Source organism: Moschus berezovskii, chromosome 25 (assembly GCF_049115385.1).
Source record: "Moschus berezovskii isolate FMDL1 chromosome 25, NW_MosBer_1.0, whole genome shotgun sequence".
Lineage (NCBI taxonomy): Eukaryota > Metazoa > Chordata > Mammalia > Artiodactyla > Moschidae > Moschus > Moschus berezovskii.
In genome coordinates, this window is record NC_142484.1 from 40374860 (window position 1) to 40389710 (window position 14851).

A 14851-nucleotide genomic window follows, 5' to 3' on the forward strand; every position below is an offset into this window, starting at 1 on the left:
CAAAACCAATCAATCCTAAAGGAAATCGACCCTGAATATTCATTGGAAGGATTGATGCTGAAGCTGAAGCTCCAATACTTTGGCCACCTGATTTGAAGAACTGACTCACTGGAAAAGATCCTGATGCTGGGAAAGTGAGAAGACAGGATGAGAAGGGGACGACAGAAGATGAGATGGTTGGATGGCATCACTAACTCAATGGACATGAGTTTGAGGAGTTTGCAATCAACAGGGAGGCCTGGTGTGCTGCAGTTCATGGGGTTGCAAAGAGTTGGATATGACTTAGTAACTGAACAAACAGGCTAGTGATGGTAGAGGTTGCCTCCAGGGTCCACTCCAGAATCCATGGGTTCACAGAGAGCCAGACATAACTACAGAAGAACCCCAAATAAAAATGAATGCTTTACTATTGTGATCCCTTCTTTTGGGATTTTCCATGTAACACCCTTCGTGCCCTCCAGCCCCAACCACTTACATGATGACTGATGTCAAAGCTGAGGAAAACATGCCACTGGACTCTGCATCCTAGAGGTTTAATAGTTTGCACAGTTAAGTATCAGGAGTTTGTTTCTGCCCAAGGCCAGATCCTTTTTTTTAATCTCCGTTTCCAGCGACCAAAATTGCTCTTTCCCTCACATTCTTCTTTTCCCCCAGCTGCTGCTGCTGCTAAGTCACTTCAGTCGTGTCCGATTCTGTGTGAACCCATAAACGGCAGCCCACCAGGCTCCCCCGTCCCTGGAATTCTCCAGGCAAGAACACTGGAGTGGGTTGCCATTGTAATTCAGTGTGCAGAGTACTGGCTGGACCAGAGAATATACCCTAACCAGCTCGCTGGGCTGAGAGTGGGTTTGAGAGAAGCCAATCCCCAAATGAGAGGTGAAGACGTAGCGGGGAGCGTCATGGTGCAGAGCGCTGGCGGCAAGAAACAGCCTCTCAGAACGGCAAGAGGCAAGGGCCGGCCCTCCACCCGCAGAGGAAGGGTAGCTGAGCTTGGGCAATTCTCTAAGAGAAACCGGAACACATCAGAGCTCAAACTAGCTGGTAACGCACTGAGTTTCATTAGTTTTTGAGTGATGAGGTGGTGGAAGTTATCTTTTAAAACCCAGGGTAGGCTTTCCCTAGTGGCTGAGTGGTAAAGAAGCCATCTACCCATGCAGGAGACATGGGTTCGATCCCTGATCTGGGAAGATCCCACATGGCCGAGAAGCAACTAAGCCTGAGCCACAACGATTGAGCCTGCGTGCTGGAGCCTGGGAACCGAAACTACTGAGCCCACACGCCCGAGGACCCGTGCTCCCAACAGGAGAAGCCCCTGCCCTGCAACGGGGGAAGCCGGTGTGCTACGACAAAGAGCCAGCACAGTCAAAAATAAAAAAGGAAAAGAAGAGTACTGATCGAAATCAGTCTTCTTACAGATGGAGAGAGTGAAATATAAAACCCTCAAGTGATTTGTCCAAGTCCCTCAACTAAGTAAGAACAGAACTAGAAACTCTGGAGCAGAGCTTGGACAGTCCCTGAGAGAAAGCAGGGAAGAGTGCAGAGTGCTCCTGGCTTCCAGCTGAGTCAGAGGCTGTACCTCTGTCATAGCATCCACCACATGGTCGGGATTCCTTGGTGGCTCAGACGGTAAAGCGTCTACCCACAACCCGGGACACCCGGGTTCGATCCCTGGGTTGGGAAGATCCCAGATCCCCCAGGGAAGGATACGGCAACCCACTGCAGTACGCTTGCCTGGAAAATCCCATGGACAGAGGAGCCTGGTAGCCTACAGTCAATGGGGTCGTAAAGAGTCGGACACGACTGAGCGACTTCACTTTCTTTCACCAGCATGGTCAGGGCTCCCCTCCAGGGGCACTCAGAGAGCTGGGTGGCGAGGCAAGAAGGTCAAACACAGGATTAGGCTGAAGTTCGGGGTTTATGAGGATTCGGGGACTTGAGAATGACAAGCCTGCGGAGGGCATGGCAAGAGTGCTGTTACTGATGCACTCTGGGGTTCCGGTCTGACCTGAACAAGAGTGAGGGTTTGAGGAGCAGTCTTAGGGCTGGAGCTCCTAATGGGGCTGAAGAGAAAGTAGGGGAGAGGAAAAGGATGGGGCAGATAAAGGGACCAGCTGTTGTGGTCAGAGCTTGGTCTCTCTTTGAAGAATCCATTATTATTTCCACCGGGCTTTCCAAAGTGAAAGTAGTGAAGTCGCTCAGTCGTGTCTGACTCTTTGTGACCCCATGGACTGTAGCCTACCAGGCTCCTCTGTCCATGGGATTTTCCAGGCAAGAATACTGGAGTGGGTTGCCGTTTCCTTCTCCAGGGGATCTTCCCAACCCAGGGACTGAACCCGGGTCTCCCGCATTGTAGACAGAAGCGTTACCGTCTTTTTTATTAAAAAAAAAAAAATTATTGGAATATAGTTGATTTACAAATGCTGTGCTATTTTCTGTTGAATAGCAAAGTGTATCTGCTATAGGAACACATATATCCCCTCCCTCCCACTCCCCATCCCACGCCACCCCTCCAGGCCATCACAGAGCACCTGCGCTGTACAGCAGCTTCCCACTGGCCATTTGTTTAACACACGTTAGTGTATATACGTTGATGCTACTTTTAATAAGAGTTAAGGTTTTAAAGATTTTGAGCAGAACCCTGTCTGCCTGAGAAACATAATAAGAACAATCCTTTCTTTAATTATTCTAGTTAGCAGTTATGTTTGCAACGCATATTAAGTGCACCCAATTTGGGGAGTGTAATGGGTGGGCGTTAAAAGCACAGTTTCTGAAATTACAGATCTGTATCCTCAAGCGAGTATTTAACGCCTCTTTGCTTCTTAGTTCCCCTACTTGTAAAATGGGGATGATGAAAGTACCTGTTTCATAAGGTTGTTGTGAACTTCAGATGAATTAAAACCATTACTAAGGCATGCTAGGCAATGTGTTTGATTTAGATATGAAAACTTCTTCGTTGGTTCAATATGTTAACAATTCACAGTGGGGGAAAGTAAGGAAGGTCATAGGAACTGTAGAGTCAACATACCTTCTTAGAGCAAGGCAATCAGATATCCACAGTGAAGCAGGACTCTTAAAAATATGCTTGGATATCGGTGGATGAATGGATAAAGATGCTGTGTACACACACACACACATATTCAGCGACGAGAAAGAAGGAAATCCTGCCATTAGCAACAACTTGGGTGAAACGTTATACTAAGTGACATAGAGGAAGACAAATATTGTGTGTTTTCACTTATATACGGAATCTTTTCCATCCACTGTGGGGGTCCACCCACGTCTGGACCTGAAATGTGAACATGGCATCAGTTGACAAAGGATGCTCGCCAGTCCACTGGTTGTGGAGGTTTTCCAACAATACCTGGCAGTCTGGTTGATACCCTGGGGTGGATAATTTGATGGGTCTTAGCATTCTACTATACACTTGGGCAGTGGCACAGGGCAGGGCAGCATTCTCGGCTGAGGTATTAGGACATAGAGGTGAATGAGACAGCCTGTGGAAATCATTACAAGCCATCCGTTAGAAATAATAAATAGATAAATGATGCTTGCTAGTTATTATCTTTAAAAATACATTACAGATACATTACAAATGCAGTGTCTTTACAAATACACTAGTATAAGCACCTGCTTATACTATCAGTGTCATGCACTGTTTACTGATGTACTTTCTTCAGTCAAAATACAGGGGTTATGGGACTTCCCTGGTGGTCCAGTGGCAAAGACTTTGCACTCTCAATGCAGGGCGTCTAGGTTGGATCCCTGGTCAGGGAACTAGATCCTGCATGCCTCAACTAAAGATCCCACATGCCCCAACTAAAACACGGTCCAGCCAAATAAATAATATTTAAAAAAGAAAAGAGAGAGGGGTCATGTCATACATAGCATGTAAGAAATGTGTAACTCATGGGAGCCTGTCACACACTGAATATCATTGATCATCATTTTAATAAATAGTGGGTAAGTCACTTGACCTATGTGACCCTCAATTCTAGGTTTGTGAAAAAAAAAAAAAAAGAGAGACATCTTATAGAACAACCTGTGAAAAGTAACGGTATATGATTAAATTTAGCACAGTATCTGATAAGGTGTGTAGGGAACTGCACAGACCTCAGAATTAGTATAAAGATTATCGTAAAGTGAAAACACCTGAGCTAAAATGATGCAGAAAGAAATCTTATCTGAATGTTTCATATCTAACTGAAGCAAAAGCTCCCCAAAACACAATCTCCTGTTAATTGGCTTATTGTCAGTTAATTTGCAGGTCCCAATCACTAGACCCAAGTTGGAAGAAGATAAACAGGTCTTCCTTGACACTTAGATGTTATTTTTCTTCCTTCTCAAATTGTCACTGAAAGTGGTAAATAAGATGATTACAATTCATAGCAGAACCTTTAAAAGGAAGAAATAATTGTGAATGCTTAAGACTTAGTATAACCCAAAACAACAACAAAATGTCCTCAAGCCCAAGCAAACTGAGAGAATGGATAAATTCTCACTAGCACCCAAATTCTGCAAGCTCACAGCCCCACCTGCAGGATCTCAACTCTTCCTCAAAGATCCCCTCTTATTTGATGGAGTCCCTAGGTCTCACAACAAATCGCTTCAATTGTGTCTGACTTTTTGTGACCCCATGGACTGTAGCCTGCCAGGCTCCTCTGTCCATGGGATTCTCCAGACAAGAATACTGGAGTGGACTGCTATGCCCTCCTCCAGGGGCTCTTCCCCACCCAGGGATTGAAACTGCATCTATTACATCTCCCGCATTGTCAGGTGGGTTCCTTACCTCTAGTGCCATCTGGGAAGCCCTTATTTTCTCAAGATTACTGGTCTAGTAAGAACTTAAGAACAAGTACAAACTTGTCCTATTGCAGTAGCCTCCTTGCTGAGGAGCATTGCTCCAAGACACTCAAATGTCTCCACCACTGCTAATGCTTTCCGTGACCATCCTGCTTCCCTACCTGGCCTTCCCTCATCAAACCCCCAAACCCTGGTATGTTGACACTTCACTGTATCAGAATCATGCCTGGTGGGTTGTGCAGAAATGTAAAGAAACACAGTGCCTCACACTGGTGTTTTGCCACACCCTGCCCATCCTATAGATGACATAAAATCCAGCAGGACATGTAAACAGCTTCTGCTGAGGCCAGAGAGAACAACAGACCCTGGGCTAACCCCTCTCCTGTGCTGCCATTATCCTGCTACCCACTCATTCATCCACCTACTCACCCATCCATCCACCCATCCACCCATCCATCCATCCGCCCATCCATCCATCCATCCGCCCATCCATCCATCCTTCCACCCATCCACCCATCCACCAACCCATCCACCCATCCACCCATCCACCCATCCATCCATCCACCCATACACCTGCCCATCCGCCCATCCATCCACCCGCCCATCCGCCCATCCATCCATCTATCCATCCATCCATCTATCCGTCCACCCACCCCTCCATCCTCATGTCCACCACAAATCACATCCGGATCTTCAGTCATTCAAATGGAGAATTTCCTACTCTTATTTCTCTGTGATCCTTGAGCCCTTAAAAATCCTTTGCAATTCAAAATGCTCTTAATATTGAACATATGTATCAAACATCTGGCTAAGTGCTTTACATATACTAGCACTTGTAAATTTTTTAACATTTTGAAATAAGTGCTAGCTTTAATCTCATTGGACAGATGAGGAAACTGGCAAATAGATGTCAAGCAGTTTGTTCAAAGTCACACTGGTGACTGTTGACAGAGACACGATTTGAGCCTGGATTTCGTGTCAATTTCTGTAAATCTAGAACCCTTAATCTCTATAAAACTCTGCATCTCTAAGGGGAAAAAGAAGCTGTTATATTATAACTACTTTTTTTCACTCTCCCTCTAACAATGAGCACATTTAATTTTATGAAGTACTATTCATTTCAGTCAATGTTTTTAAAGCATTTCTTGGGATCAGATTCTCTGCTGGGTACTCCTTACAAGGCAGGACCTGTTTCTTAGGCTTCTATGTAGCCCAATTCCCATCAGTGCTTGGATCCCTAGTGTCTGACGCATGACAAAATGACTAAGCACATACAATGCCAAACAAAATTCCTAGACAAGGAAGGAAATCAAATAGAAGTGCAGATACTAATTAAATTAGCAGGTCACAATTTCTCCCAGACATTCCTTCCCTGCCAGTCATTATAGGTCTCCTCCTTCTTAATAATGATTAATCCTCCTTGGGTGAAATATATGTGAATATTTTTTCCCTCTAAATTCAAAAACAGTGTTGGATTCCAAATTGGCTGTTAAAACTCCTGCAAGCACCAACATCACAGATAATCCTCAAGGTGATTCGTTGCCTTTAATCCAGAACTTGAATTGATTAATGCACAGATACAAGTGGGAATGTGCCTGATAACCTGGAGCAAAGCAGCTTACTCTGCCCAGAAACAGGATCTTGGGTACTGCCCTGATGGTGTTAAGGCGTCTACCAGGCAACACTCCTGCCAAAGGAGGAGATGCAGGAGACGTGGGTTTGCTGAATCAGGAAGATCCCCTAGAGGAGGAAATGGCAACCCATTCCAGTACTTTTGCTTGGAAAATTCCATGGACAAAGGAGTCTGGCAGGCTGCGGTCCATGGGGTCACAAAGAGTTGGACATGACTGAACAACTTAGCACACATGCACAAGTTCACAGGCCTCACAAGCCCTCAAAGGAATGATGACATTTATTCTTCTGAGGACCATCCCAGAGAAGAGACGAGCATCCTCATGTCCTTGAAATACTCAACACTCTTGTTGATCAATTGCATGGGTTTAGGTGTATACAGTGATATCATTTCCTTTTTCGTTCTCCTCTTTATTTTCTGATGTAGGTGCTTAAAAGCAAAGAGATGGATAAATTAGGTCTTAAAGAAGTTAGGATTAACTCACCTTTTTGTGTACACTGTATCATTTTCCTGTTCAGTTGTGATATACTGTTTTAGCTAATACATTTTAAATGGAGTAGACAAAATCCTTAGATTTCTCAGATGGCTGATGCTGCCACAGGACATTTGCACAGACTATTATTTCTGTGTGGATGCTCTTTACCTGCTCTTCACTTAGCTCCTATTAACTTCAGATCTCAGGGAAGTACTACTTCCTAGAGAATCATCAGCTGACCTATTTTACTAGTCAGAGCACCTCATTATTTACTTATAATGATGCAGGCAAGTCCACCTTCTACCACTGATCACAATTGTAATTATATCTGTATTTGTGTGACCATTTGATTGTCCAACAAGTCCACCTCACAAGTAAAAGAACTATGCCTGTTGTTGCTCATCATTTCTTGTCAGTGTTTTGCGCAATGCCTAGCGAATAACAGAGGCTCATTAAATATTTCTGGAATATATGAATAAATTAATGAAACTGTTTTCAAAGCACTCCATTTCACCATAGTAATAAATACATTGAACAGGAAGAGCACATAATCTGGAAACCTGGTTTTATGTCTATAATTCGCTTTTTAGTAGTATTGTGATCTTGGTCACGTTAACATTTCTTAGCTTCTGGGTCCAGGAGTATCATCTACCTTAGGATTTCAGTGAAAATAAAATAGCACAATAGATGAAAAAAGGCATGGACTAGTGCTAGTAGAGTATACCAATGTTACACTATTGGTTTGAGTGCTATAGATACAGAAGTTCATAGAATACTTGCTACCCTAAGGAAGATATGTTTTACTTGAGCTTTCAAAACATTCTCACACACACACTGATTATACAAACTGTCAAAACACATAGAAACACAAATGGACAGTGTGGCATAAAAGGGGTGCTATAATTCTCTGAGAACGTTTGAATGATTCTAGAAGCAATTAAACTCCTACCTCACACCATATACAAAAATGAACTCAAACAGTTCAAAGTTGAAAATGTAAGAATCAAAACTATGAAAGTCTTAGAAAAAAACATTGGTGTAAATCTTCGTGACCTTGAATTAGGCTAAGGTTTCTTAGCTATGGCACCAAGCACAAACAACAGAGAAAAAATAGAAAAAAATGGACTTCACCGATTAAAACCTTTGTGCTTCACGAATACCATCAAGAGAGTGAGAAGACAACACACAAAACAGGGGAAAATATTTGCAGTCATATATCTGATAAGAGAAAAATAATAATATAGAACTATTATCAGAATACATAAAGAACTATCATACTCAACAAGAAACTCAAGAAGAAAATGATGATTCAAATAGCAATGGGCCAAAGATTTATATGCACAGTTCTCCAAAGAAGATATACACACACATCAATTACAACACATTCCATTGTTGAGAACTTGTTGGCACAGTCACACTTACTGCTAGAAGACTGGGAAACTCAGCCCTTGATAGAGAAGCTACAGCTGTCTATAATAAAAGGAGGAACACAGACTGTTGGTGGAAATCTACCCAGGTTGGTCTCAGTAGCAACTGTCGGTCATATTATTCCATCATTTGAGGCAGAAGGTATACAATGCCTTAGGAATCGTTTCAATCTCAAGGTCACTTCAATTCAGTGAAGTGGACCTTTGGTGTCTCAGTGTTCAGGTTATTATTCTATCCTTGCAGCCCAGAACTCTTCTCATCCAAGGCACATAGTCTGGTGACACAGGGTTTCCTTTAATCCCATGTGGAATATGTAAACTCAGAACAAGAAAAATATGTGCTTTGTGTCATTTGTACATAAGTCATTTCCCCTCTTGGCATCCCAGAGGTTAATGAATTAGACTTTTTCATCCTCTCTAAACAGTCTTCATGCTTCATGAGCTGTCATGAAAAGGAATGACATGCTCTGAATCCATTTGATGTAGGTGCATGCAGATTGAATGTCTTGTCATTAATTATACTTTTTGATTTGTGGTAACCCATGTGATAACACCATTTCCCTTTTATTCTAGAAAGAAAAGCTTGGAAGGAAAAAAGCAATGCAAAGACTCCCAGCCCAGTTTGGTTACATTTGGATTAGTTAGCTATGTGCTGATGCCACTAACAAAAGACTGACCCAAATCCCAAGGCAGGCAAGCACTCAGAAAGTTATTTTATTTTCAGAGCGAGGTGATCTCAACCTTATTTGATTCCTACCCCACCAAGTAATAAATCTCATTCTCTAAAGTCAACAAAAAGATAATACAGTGGCAAAGCCCTTTGCAGCTTTGCAAATAGCTCTCATATCTTTTGTTGCAGTGCAGCAGAACATTTAATATGCATTTAGTGAATACCTACTATGTGCAAGACACTGTCTCAGGCATTGGGTTTTTATTTCCCTTTACTTATAAAGAAATTGAGATTCAGACATGCAAAGTGGTTTGCCCAAGGTCACAGCCAGTGGGATTAAAACCTACTTTTTTTAATTCTGGCTCTCTTAAATTAACAATAGAATATAAGAGCAATTGTAGATTATTTACCTGGTGCAGGCCAAGTAGTAGAAAGTTTATATACCATATCTCATCTAACCTCATCAACCGTGAACAGGTATTGTTTTCGTCATTCCATAGATGAAGAAATTAAGGCTCAGAGAAGTAAGGAGCCTTCCTTCCCGAAACCACAACACCTGTAGGGGGCAAAGCTAGTATCTACATGTAGCTCCATCTATGGGAGACCTCCTTTACCTGTACTACTCTTCCTCTCCTCTGATTGGCTGTGGCCGTGAGACTCTGCTGGGGGCCACAGCTGATTGGCGGACACACACCTGATACCAGCGCAGCTTTCCTAAGCCCAGGGCTCTGTGCGTCAATAGGTACGCTTCGAGACACAGTTCTACTGCAGTGTCAGTTGCCGCCACGGTCCTTGCCTATCCAAGCTGGGTCCCTAACCTCTGTCTGGTTCTATAATATTAGGTTCTAAAATCACTTGATGACTGCCCCCAGCCACTGCGCTAATAACCAGGAGGGGTAACTACTTCATGCTTCTCTTATTCAAGCCAGCTTGTATTTCTGGAGATGAGTCTTCAGTTCAATGTTCCCTGGCCAGGATCAGCAACATAATTTTAAAGGCCTGGTGCAAAGTTAAAATATAGGGTCTCGTGTTTAAAACTTCTTAAGAATATCAAGACATCAACAGCAAAGCACTGAGGTAAGCATGGGGCCCTTCTGAGGGTGGGACCCCCGTGTAACCTGATAGCTCACATGCCCATGAAGTCAGTCCGGGTCCTGCAGGCTTTATCGAAATCTTTGGAATGACCTAGCTTTCCACCACAGATTCTTCCTCTGTTTTTGCAACACATCTGTCTCCCTGCTCTAACCTAGAACAGGCCTGCCTTGACCACGGCTGTTAGGACTTGTCGTTGTTCAGTCGCTCAGTCATGTCTGACTGTTTTGCGACCCTGTGGACTGCAGTACACCAGGCTTCTGCCCTTAACTATTTCCCGGAGATTGCTTAAACTCATGTCCATTGAACTGGTGATGCCATCCAACCATCTCACCCTTTGTTGTCCCCTTCTCCTCCTGCCCCCAATTTTCCCCAGCCTCAGGGTCTTTTCTGATGAACTGGCTCTTAACATCAGGTGGTTAAAGTATTGGAGCTTCAGCTTCAGCATCAGTCCTTCCAATGAATTTTTAGGGTTGATTTACTTTAGGATTGATAATGGTTTGATCTCCTTGCTGTTCAAGAGACCCTCAAGAGTCTTCTCCAGCACCACAATTTGAAAGCATCAGTTCTTCAATCGGAGAAGGCACTGGCAAGCCACTCCAGTACTCTTGCCTAGAAAATCCCATGGATGGAGGAGCCTGGTAAGCTGCAGTCCATGGGGTCGCTACGAGTCAGACATGACTGAGCGACTTCACTTTCACTTTTCACTTTCACACATTGGAGAAGGAAATGGCAGCCCACTCCAGTGTTCTTGCCTGGAGAATCCCAGGGACGGGGGAGCCTGGTGGACTGCCGTCTATGGGGCCACACAGAGTCGGACACGACTGAAGTGACTTAGCAGCAGCAGCAGTTCTTCAATGTTCAGCCTTTTTCATGGTCCAACTCTCACATCCATGCATAACTACTGGAAAAACCATAGTTTTGACAATACTTGTCAACAAAGTGATGTCTCTGCTTTTTAATATGCGGTCGAGGTTTGTCATAGCTTTTCTTCTAAGGAGCAAGGGTCTTTTAATTTCATGGCTGTAGTCACCATCCACAGTGATTTTTAGCTCAAGAAAATAGTCTGTCGCTGTTGTCCATTGTTTCCCCGTCTATTTGCCTTGAAATGATGGGACCAGATGCCATGATCTTAATTTTAGGACTTGGTCTCCATTTATTGACTGTTTCCCTCATTTGTCCCAAACTCCCTCAACCTCCAGCAACCTACCCCCACTCTCCAGACAAGCCCTCACACTCTGACATTCTCAGGAACATAGCTTACCCATTCAATGTTCCGGGCAATGACTATGCAATGTGTACAGATAGAGAACTGATGGAACGAGAAAGAAGGCTGTGCATGTTTGGCAAATATTTGTTTATAACAATTTCTGGCATCTGGAGTCATTTTTGCTTTTTATTAAATATATCTCTGCACTCTGAAGTTGACTCTCAACTTGGCCTGAGCTTCTTGAGGGAAATTTTGGGAGTTTTGCCAAACGACAACACAGAGCTTCATATTTATGTTATAAAAGCCAGCAGTGTCATCACAGACAACTTCCTTCCTTTGCCCGAGCAATTTTCAAAAACACAGATCACAGCCTTATTCAGTACAGTAAACCACACCCTCCACCCTTTTAAAGTTATTGACAACAGCAAGGCAAGAACATGGAATTCATATCCAAATGGAAAACACTGGCTCCAGTGCATCCTGTTGTGAAATCCTGAAGCATTGGGTTACAGTACTGACAACAAGGGAGAAATTAACAAACATCAAGAGGGGAAAGAGAAAAAGATTCCAAATGGAGAAAGACAAAAGGGGGAGAAGTTCAAAAGGCCACATAGGCCAGAATGTCCTGTGCGTACCCAAGACTCCAGCTCTTCTAAATCACTTCCGGTAGATAATAGCGACAATTTATTGGGTATTTGCCATTGGCTTGGCATGGCTTGATTACATGTCATATTTATCTGGTCTTTCTAACAACCTTGGGTTTCCCTGGTGGCTCAGACGGTAAAGATTCTGCCTGCGATGCAGGAGACCCGGGTTCAATCCCTGGGTTGGGAAGACCCCCTGGAGAATGGAATGGCAGCCCACTCCAATATTCTTGGCTGGGAAATCCCATGGATAGAGAAGCCTGGAGGGCTATAGTCCATGGGGTCACATAGAGTCAGATACGACTGAGGGACTAACACTTTCACTTTTCACTTAACAACCCCAGGAAGTAGGTATTATTCCCCTCATTCTACAGATAAGGAAAACTGAGGTTCAGAGAAGTAAGAAGCCTTGCCCAGAGTCACGTGTCTTGGAAGTGGCTTGGTTGAATGTACAGATGATCCTCTGCAGGTCAGGAACCTTCCCTTGTCTATTTTCTCTCACTCCCGGCTGACTGGCTGCGCCTGTGGCCACAGTTGATGACTTGAGGCTGGACATCTGACACAAGAGCAGCTAATCCATGGGATGGCCAGCAGTCTATGACTCGTGCAGCCAGGCTCAGAAATGCGATCTGGGCCCATTCAGCTCCTCTCTTAGATTTTAGAGTCTAGAAAATTACAGCCACTAAGTTACGGAAGCTGAGCTGAAGGCTGGGAAGATGCACTTGATACAGGAGCAGCCATTCTGGGTCACACGTTAACAAAAGTGAGGAGAACTACAGGGAGGGGAAAACGGCATGGATGCACAGGAAGAAGAAGAGATGCCAAGAGAAGTGAGTATAAAGTCAGAGAGAGACACAGATGGAGAGATCAGGGCAGGGACACCGAGTCAAAGGGAAGAGAGCCGGGGTTAGCCCCCCGGGTTCCTGCCAGAGCCCTGACTTTGGGTCCCAGGAGTGTTGGCTGCGTTATGGTGCCCAGCTGGGGTTCCTGTGATGTCTCTGGGACCCCACGACAATCCTTTCAGTCTCAGGAAAGTGGGCAACCCCCCCCCCCCCCAGAATTCTGACTTCAACAGCCTGACTGCAAAGCTGTTCTTACTCTCCGTGACTGCATGCCCCATCCATTCACCATAAGGGCGCCACCCACCGTGTGCCCCAGGGACAGCTGAGAAGTCAAAGTTCCCCTGGGCCAAGCTCCATGTCTCTCCTACTTTTATTAACCTTCCGTGGCCACCATCCCTGAGTAAAGACCAGGTCTCTGCCTCCGGGCCACTCCCCAGCAGTCCCAGCTTCCCCTCCAGGGTCACTCTTCAGGCCTCCTGTTGCCATGGTTACAGCCACCATCATCTCAGGTCCCTGACCTGGAGCTCAAGGAGCACAAAGCAGGTGGTCAGCCTTGAACTTGGCTTCCTCACTTTCCTTTATGTCCCCTCCTCCCCCAACACCCAGATGTAGGCTTTGTAGAGTCTAGAGATTAATCTGGATACAGAGGAAACAAAAGCAGAAAGAGTTGAGTCAAGAGGTTAAGATGTGAGCAGACCCTGGCTTCACGTCTGCATCCTCCTTCTAATGGCTGGGTCACCTTGGGCAAGCTGCTGATCTGAGTCCTGGGTGACGAGGATGTCTATATAATCACAGGGAGGGTGATGACATGAGCTGAGGCCCCTTCCAGCTCTGACTTTCAAAAACCCCAATGTAGATGCCATTCCCTTTGATTGGCATTTAGAGAAGGTCACCCTGCCTGGATCCTTTCTGGAATTTGTGCTTAATCATCACACCGCTTTGGCTGCAAATATCAAAAAGGTGCTTCCCAAGTGGCGCAGTGGTAAGGAATCCGCCCGCCAGTGTAGGAGACACAGGAGACGTGGGTTTGCTCCCTGGGTGGGAAAGATTCTCCTGGAGAAGGAAATGGCAACCCCCTCTGGTATTCTTGCCTGAGAAATCCCACAGACAGAGAAGCCTGGTGGGTACGGTCCATGGGGTCGAGAAGAGTCGGACATGACTCAGCACAGCACATAGCACATCAAAAGGGCACCTACGGAGGGGCTGAGCAGACTACAGGAAAGGGCTACATTAGCAGGGAAGATACGGAAACAAACTAACTGAAGGTTCAAGCAAGAAGGAAGATTTCACACCTGAGAGAAGCCTGGTCACACCAAGAGCCCCAGGAACTTGCAGGCAACTGTGTGAACAGCAGAGGTGCAAGGGCGTGTGCATTGCTGAATTAGCAGATTTCTAAGGCATCTATCGCAGCAGGCCCGCTTGCAGGCTTTATTTAGGTAAAACTCCCATTGAGCCTCAGCCCTCAGGGCCCAGTCTGACTCAGAGCTTCAGAATCTTGGCCTGCAGTGCGATGAGTCATGGTGATGAAATTTCAAGAGAAAAGGACATTCTTAAAATTAGCTTTGAGACAGCAACTGGACGTACTTTTGCTCTGGAAGTGCCTTTCCCAGGTTATTTTAGTTGGCGTCCTCTTTAAGGGGACTCAGATGGCTGGGTTTGCCTCTGGTTCCCTAACCCTCGGGCCCCTCAGAGGCCCAGCACTCCAGACCCTCCCTGTGCAGTTCCTTTCAAGGAAGCAAGTGCAGGCCCCGGGCATGGACCCTCAGGCCTGCTCTGACCCTCACACTTCCGGCTGTGGTGGTTCCAAGAGGGGCTGGAGTTCTCAGAGGAGCCTAAGGCGAGGAAGGGGCTGGCTTGGCTTGACCACCCCCAGTGCTAGAAGTTCCACCGCTAAACACAGGTGGGGTGTTGGGGTCTCCTCTCACCCCATCTCACGAGCCCTCTGACTCTGTACAGGTCCGCTTGGTGCCTTTTGACCCGGCCTCCTCCCAGGGCAGGAAATCAAAGCTGATGCTGACTTTGCAGTCAGAATATTTCCATGAGTAATGAGATGTGGAT